An 8,294-nucleotide genomic window follows, 5' to 3' on the forward strand; every position below is an offset into this window, starting at 1 on the left:
TCACCGTGAAGGCAAGGGATGTGGACTGCCTTTCTCATCCCCTCTGTGCCATCAGCCTCCTCCATCCTGACTCCCCCCTTTCTCTACATTAGATCCCATGGTCCCTCATTTCAGCCTACTCCAGTGGGTCTCAAAGTGTGGTCCTTGGATCAGCTGCACTCATTAGAAATTGCACATTCTTGCTACCCCCCAGCCCTGGACCAATAAATTCAAAAACTCTAGGGATGGGGCCCTACAATCTGTGTGCTAATGAGTCCTCTATGTGACGCTGTTGCAAACACAGTTTTGCAAACCACTGCCGTAAACTCTCTCATGCTGCTTACCAGCATCCACCTGGTAAAACCCCAGCTCCGGAGGAACCCGATTATCCAGGCCTTGCTTGCACCGGGGCAGCTGAGCCCTGCTGAAGAAAAGTACTCAGCTGGGTATTATTGGTGTCGTTACCCTCACAGTCACTATCCTCAACTGGGTTCTGCCCAGCAATCTCACCTTTCTCTAGTCACTTACTCTCCCACTCTTAGGGTTGCCAGAATTAGCAAACAAAACCCAAAAAACAGGATGCTCCGTCAAATTTGAATTCCAGATGAACACACACCAGGAAATTATTTATCTGACACTTTCATTTGACTGAGCATCCTGTATTTTTATTTGCTAAATCTGGCAACCCTAACTAGGAGGTATTTATAGTCAGAGACAGGCAGTTGGGAAGAGAAGCTGCATCTGAAGTGGGAAGAAAGCAAGCACAAACTGGCGCACTAGGATGCAATGAAACTGTGTCATTCCTGTTGCCTCTGACTTTCACGGTACTGACGTCCCGCAGAAGCTGGGACCCTTCATCAGATTGCTAAACACACCTGCCTGGCCCAGAAGCCAGAGATGCTGGAGGAGGAGCCGGGGGAAGATGAAGGCAGTTGTAGGCCTGGCTGCTGCCTCACACCAGTAAGGTGAGCCAGCAAATAAATGACAATGTGCGAGAGCTACAAAATGGCCGTTGCCTCACTTCAGCCCACAGTCTCCCACAAGAATGTCTCATGGACCAGCCTAACCCGGAACACACAGGGAAAAGAATTTTGGGAAAAGTAACGGAACCTAGCCAAGGGGACACATTACAATCCACCATACTCATTCTCCATTTTAAAAAGAGGCTTGATGTCAAGTGCCAGGGATAAATGAATAATTTACACAGGAAGAAATAGCTAACCTTTGTGGAATGCTTACTACTTAAGCACTCCTCATATATAAATATGCTTTACATACATTTTACTCACATAGACATATGAATAGACCCACTACAAACATGATCTCATTCAGTCCTTGTAACAATGCCACAAAGTTGCTATCATTAACATGTCATCGACAAAGAAACTAAGGGTAGAGAGGTGGAGACATTTTTTTTTTTTTAAAGATTTTATTTTTTTCCTTTTTCTCCCCAAAGCCCCCCAGTACATAGTTGTATATTCTTCGTTGTGGGTCCTTCTAGTTGTGGCATGTGGGACGCTGCCTCAGCGTGGTTTGATGAGCAGTGCCATGTCTGCGCCCAGGATTCGAACCAACGAAACACTGGGCCGCCTGCAGCGGAGCGCGCGAACTTAACCACTCGGCCACGGGGCCAGCCCCTGGAGACATTTTCTCATGAACGCACAACAAGCAAGGGGCAAAGCTACAGTTTGAAGCCAGGTCTCTCTAAAGCCCGTGTCCCTAACCACTAAGTTCTGGGCTACCCGACCTCCCAGCAAACTGTAGACTTTATTTCATAAACACTAAATCTGCACTCAGGCTACAGACCGCCTGGGAAACCTTTACGCGCCAGTGCTCCTCAGTGATTCACAGTTGACACCACTGGTTTGGGAACACGTTCTTGAGGCTTTCGTCACACTCCCTGAGAACTCACCTGAGCTGGAATCCCAGCCATTTCACTTAGTGTTTCGGTGGCGCTCGGCAAGTTACTTAACCTTTATCGGCCTCATCCTCCTCATGAGGGCAGTAATTTCTACCATACAAAATTGTGAAGATTAGATATTAACACCAGAAAAACATCTGGCACAGCCCAGTCATCCTGGCACTCCACAAAGGGGAATTTCTCCCTTCCTCAATGGGTTAGCTCCCACCATCTACATCTAGGCTGAAGACTTTCCAGACTATACCTTGGGTCCTAATCGCTTACTCTCTCTCCAGGTCTGTATTTCCTGTTTCCCACTAGGAAACATAGCCAACCCCAAGTCATCTTACATCTGAAGCACTATGCCCAGGTTTTCTACACCACCAATGCCATCCTCAGTACCATCTTTCCAATCTACAAGCTCACTTCCTTAAAATCACTTAAAATCATTTCTCTTTCCCTCTGCCTTGTTCAGACATTATATATGCAGCATAACTACTCTTTCCCGAGAGAAAAACACTTTCAATTCCTACTGCCATATTTTAAAAAGTATATTGGCAAACTTGAGTGAATCAGAGCAGAATGATCAGGATGATGGGGGCCTGGAAACTGGCATCCTAGAATGAACATATGTATAAAGGAAATAGGGATTTTTCTCCTCTAGAACAGATGCCTAAGGGTTGTCATTGGAAAGAGATGGTCCCTTCTCTGTGGGTTTCAAAGTTCAGACTTGATCCATAGGAAAGGAATTTCTGCTGAACATAAGGAGATTTTGAGGATTCGAGTTTTGGCTAGCAGGGTGAGGTACGGCCGTTTGGGCTCCTCTGTCTCCGTCTCATCCACTTGCTCCTTCCATTCTCATTTCTGCTGGGAGGAGAAGGATTTCAGCAGAAAAACATGTCCCCTTCTGTAAGAATCTTAAAGAAACAGCTTGCGAAGCATCAAGCACACACATACCAGGTGTTGAATGGCCCCGGACCCACTGGAAGCATTTGCTACCCATTTTGGATCTATTGGAAATCTGGCTTCCCAGCACCCGTGACGTGAAACCTGAGGCTACTGATGGCGAAGAAGAGTTCATAATCCTCCTCCAAGCCGACCAGGGACCTGAACTTGTCATCTTACCTTAAATAATGGTGTACTTCTTTGGTGTACTACTGCTTTCATTTTCAGCTTGGAGAGCCCCGGTTTCAGATCATTTGGGTCCTTATTTAGTTTGCTTCTAACCAAGGTAATCAATATTAGCAAGACAGAGGCTTGTCTTTTAAATGGCCCTTCTGCTCTTAAGAATGTGAGGATCAGAACACAGGGACTTGGTAGTCTCAGACACCAGGGATCGCTGGGCCCTGCTGGCCTGGACGCAGAGGGTTGGGGGAGGATGCAGCTGGGCGGGCTCCTGAGGGTGGACATGGGGAGAAGGGTAGAAAAAGAGGGATGGAGGACAAGGAAGAGTTGCCTACCCATCCAAGAGGAAACTGCACAGAAACAGAGAAATACTTTGCTCCGTCCTCCAGACTCTGTGTTCACTCAGTCCACAGATGAAGGGTCATGGGAACAGAAGTCCACAGGGCTGTTGGGCTCTGGAAATGCTCAGACTGAAGAGAAAGTTGAACTGCTTGATGGCTGACCTGCCAGCATCGGAGCAGCGTGCCTGCGCTCTGATCCGGGTGCCACCGCTCGGCATCTGCGACCTCAGGCGGCTGCTCAACCTCGGTTGTGTCGTCTCTAAACGGGCATATAATGTCCATGGGACTCCGGATGGGGATTAAAGGACTTGGATTTAAAGTGATCAGAACACCTAATATGAAGGTAGCCCTCAAAAATGTAAGCAGTCATTTTCTGTAGGTGGGAAGTTGGCCCAAGGTGGCTTCCTCCACCTCAGGGTGAAGAGGCCTTCACCCTCTGAGATATTTTTGTTAATCTTGTGGGGTTTTTTCCCCTTCGCCTCACTTCATGGGTCTGCCCTTTTCTATCCATTTCTATAGCTATTCCCCTGGCCCAGAGTTATATCCTTGTGCTTGTTGGGATAAAAAGAAAGGAGAGCTTCCTACTGGCCCCACTTTTGGTGGCTCTTCATTATCCCCACATGGCTCTTTTAAAAACCAGCCATTCCTCTTGTTGTCTGTATTCAGCTCCTTCAACTCCTTTACTGTGTGATTCTGCACAACAGTGAAGAAGATATCAAAGACCCAAAGCAAGACGGGGTGGCTGAGCTCCCACCCCAGCCTCCTGATGCACAGCTGACTCACCAGGTAGGTGAACATCTCTCCTGGGCTGGCCTGTGCTCCCACCCCCTGCAAGGACCGCCAGGAAGCAAGGTTCTCCTGAATTCTCCAGCCTCTATCTTTTGGTTCAGGCCAGAGTGAAACCTGGGAGCCCCTGAACTCCAGACAAACGTCTTGAGAAACGGCTCTCTCTGCCCCGCCTCCAGGTCAGCCCTCCAAATGATACTTCATCCTGACCTCCGCCAACTGCTGTCTGCCTGTTTTCTGGACAGTTTCCTCAGTTGCATTCAGTTTCCTTCTGTCAAATAGGCATTCAATTTACACAGCAAGTCCTGATTGGCAGGAGACAGGGCGGGTGCATCAAGCAGCCTCCTAGGGCAAGTTCGCGCACGTCTGAACCCAACTTGAAAGGCTGTGCCTCCTCTGCACGCCTGCCCCAGCCCCCTGCTCTCCGAACTACGCCAATCAGCAGTGCCTCATTCTCTGAACATCAGTTCGAACATGTCCCATCTCAGCTTCAATTCCCTCTGGCTTGAAATTGCGTCACTTTTTATGTTGAAATATTTATATGTACTTTTGGCCTCTCAGTCTTTGCCTTTATCTTTTGTCTTAGTCCGCTCAGGCAACTGTAGCAAAATACCACAGGCTGGGCAGCTTCTAAACAACAGAAATTTATTTCTCATAGTTCTGGAGGCTGGAAGTCTGAGATCATGTGCCAGCATGGTTGGCCGAGGGCCCTCTTCTGGTTCACAGACTTCTCTTTGTGTCCTCACATGGCGAAGGATGAAGGATTTCTCTGGGGTCTCGTTTATAAGCGCACTAGTCCCATCCAGAGGGCTCCACCCCCAGGACCCCAGCACCTCCTAAAGCCCCACCTCCTGCTACCATCACATTGGGCATTAGGATTTCAACATATGAATTTTGGGGGACACAAACCTTCAGGCCATAACATCATCTAACTCTGTTTTTCTCAATAATGCCCTGCTCAGGTGTTGAGGTTACCCAGGTGAATTGGCTTCTTGTCACTACATGTGCTGTGTGGGTCTCCACTTTTCAGTCCTCACATATGTAATTTCTCCAGCCTAAACTAACCTGCCTTCTGCCATGTCACTCCCCCGAAACTCAGCCCCCAAAATTGCTTTAGTCTTGGTCCTCCAGGCTCGCCTTTGGCTTTGTAATTCATGGTTACAAACATGCAAACGTCTCACAAATATGAGGCTTGTTCTAAGTGGCTTTGCATTTAGTGGGATCACTAATTAAAGTGGCATCACAAACATGCTCCAACACGGCTGAACCTTGAGGACATTGTGCTAAGCTGGTCACGAAAGGACAATATGGTATGATTCTATTTATATGAGGTACCTAGAGAAGTCAAATTCATAGAGACAGAAAGTAGAACAGTGGTTACCAGGGGCTGGGGAAGGCAGCAATGGAGAGTTGTTATTGAATGGGTACAGAGTTTCTGTATGGGGTGATGAAAAGTCCTAGAGATGGATGGTGGTGATGGTTGCACAACAATGTGAATGTGCTTAACGCCACTGACCTGTACACTTAAAAATGGTAAATTCTATGTTATGTTTATTTTACCACAATAAAAAAAATTTTTAAGTAATGCATGATGAATAGAACTTTCAAGTTGAACAAGTAAAAAGAAGAAAATAAAAATACACTTGAAAGATTATTTCCACTTAATATAGTATAAATATCTTTCTAAGTCACTGGGTAACCTGCTACAAAACTTACTTAAGGGTTACATGGTACTTATTTTATTTGATGGAGATATGTTAACTAGTGTAATCAATATTCTATTAGTGAATATTGAGATTATTTCATGTTTTTTAACTATTAAAAAGATTACTGTGGGGCTGGCCAGTGGTGTAGTGATTAAGTTCATGCGCTCCACTTTGGCTTCCTGGGGTTGCGGGTTTGGATCCTAGGCGCGGACCCACACACCGCTCATCAAGTCACACTGTGGCAACATCCCAGATATAAAGTAGAGAAAGATTGGCACAATGTTAGCTCAAGGACAATCTTCCTCACCAAAAAGAAAAAAAAAGATTACTGCAAGACACATCCTTATAGCTAAATATTTACGACATTGGGAAGTAGATGTGTTTATAAAAGGGGAAAATAGTGTATGTTTGTGGTTATGGAATTGTTCTGTGTCTTGACTATGGTTGTGGATACATGAACCTACACATGTGACAAAACTGCAGAACTAGATTCACACACACACACACACACACACACACAAACCTGCTCAAATGAGTCCAGGTAGAACTGGGGATATCTGAACAAGCCCTGTAGATGATGTTGATGTTGACGTCAACATCCTGGTTGTGATATTGTGCCATAGTTTCAAGACGTTACCATTGAGGGCAACTGGGTAAAGGGTACATGGGATCTCTCTGCATTTTTTCTTAAAATTGCATGTGAATCTACAATTATCTCAAAAGAAAAGGCCTAATTTTTCTAAAAGTGAAAAAAATTTATGCACATCAACAATTAGTTTATTAAGACACATTTTTAGGGGGCTGGCCCATGGATGTAGTGGTTAAGTTCCCGCACTGCGCTTCAGTGGCCCAGGGTTTGTGGGTTTGGGTCCCTGGCACGGACCTACACACTGCTCATCAAGCCATGCTGTGGTGGCATCTCATATACACAGCAGAGGAAGATGGGCACAAATGTTAGCTTAGAGCGAATCTTCCTCAACGAAAAGAGGAAGATTGGCAATGGATGTTAGCTCAGGGCCAATCTTTCTCACAAAAAAAATTAGTAATAATAAAATAAAATAAAAAATATCCTTAGGAAAAAGAGATAGAGTTTTAAATGAGGAATTACTGAGTTAGAAGCATTATTTCAAAGGCTTTAGATACACGTCACACTCGAGAAGGGATTTACTGTTTATGTTCCTGCCGCTAAGTGTCAGAATTCTACCTCACAACACTGAATAATATTCCTAAAAATATCCTTCAATTCAATCAACAAAATTATTTCTCATCACTATTTCTTTGCCTCAAGGTTTTAAAATAGCAACACACTGTCATTTCTTCATATTTAATTAAGTGAAGGTTGTTTTTATCTTGGTTAATGCCTTTTCACTCCCATTAACTGAGAAACTCCCCTTTCAGGAGTGCAACATCAGAATTTGAAAAGCCGTATTTGTAGAAGACATCGATGCGAATTGTTTCTTGTTTTCTTCCTTCCCCCGCCCTCAGTAGCATGTCAGTTCTATGAGGATAGAATTCATTTTAAGTCACCCTTATGTCCCTAATACCTAGACAGTGTTTGGCACAGAGTTCGTGCTTAATAAACAATTATTGAAGAAAGAATTTAGAGATTAACTAACCTCCGCTCCCTAAGGTCTGTGTCTTCACTCTGGACTGAGTAGCCAGACTCTCAGGCTGGGCTTTGGCCATTGTTTATGTCACAAGGATGAGGTTTGTGGGTGTCGAAGGAAGACCCCATTCAGAGCTAATTTCTTGGTTCAGCTTTGCAAATGCAGGGAGGGTGATCAGAAAAGTCTGGGAGTGTTGGTGGACCCATAGGCTTGTAAAGTGTTGGCCATATTATGCCTCAAACCCTAAGCTCTTCAGTCAAAATGGAATTTGTGTCATAGTCTCAGTGTGACAATGCTGTTCAGTCAATGTGAACAGCAAGCAGTGAAAAACAGACGCCAGACTACTGAAACCCGTGGGTAATCTCAAATCCAGAAAAGCCCTTCTCTATCAATGACTTCTCAAGTTAGCTCAAAATAAGTGTATGACGAGTCTCATCTCCTGTTTTTTCCCAGGTTACCTCTGGAGGAGATGACAGGAGCAGGACGAGCAGAAACAAAGTTGCAAACGTTTTCATGGGGCTCATCCCTTCCCACTAGAATGTAAGCTCTACACAGCAGAGATTTTGGCCTCTTTGGTTTACTGATGTGTCGCAGAGACGAGAACATTTCCTGCCACATAGTAGCCCATAGCAAGCACTCAATGAATATTTCTTTTCTTTTTTTTAAAGATTGGCCCCTGAGGTAACATCTGTTGCCAATCTTTTCTTCTTCTTCTTCTCCCCCTCCTCCTCCTCCTGCCCCTCCTTCTCTTCTTCTTCTCCTCCCCAAAGCCCCCTAGTACATAGTTGTATATTCTAGTTGTAGGTCCTGGTTGTGCTATGCGGGACGCTGCCTCAGCGTGGCCTGACGA

At 45.3% G+C, this 8,294-nt stretch overlaps 1 long non-coding RNA gene across 1 annotated transcript; it reads left to right on the forward strand.

Moving 5' to 3' along the window:
• Positions 1-7,588: 7,588 nt before the first annotated feature.
• Positions 7,589-8,003, forward strand: LOC138919207 (uncharacterized). Its single transcript, XR_011429205.1, has 2 exons — positions 7,589-7,797; positions 7,898-8,003. It is a non-coding gene; the product is annotated as an uncharacterized lncRNA (long non-coding RNA).
• The last annotated feature ends 291 nt before the right edge of the window (positions 8,004-8,294 follow it).

Source organism: Equus caballus, chromosome 19, assembly GCF_041296265.1.
Source record: "Equus caballus isolate H_3958 breed thoroughbred chromosome 19, TB-T2T, whole genome shotgun sequence".
Lineage (NCBI taxonomy): Eukaryota > Metazoa > Chordata > Mammalia > Perissodactyla > Equidae > Equus > Equus caballus.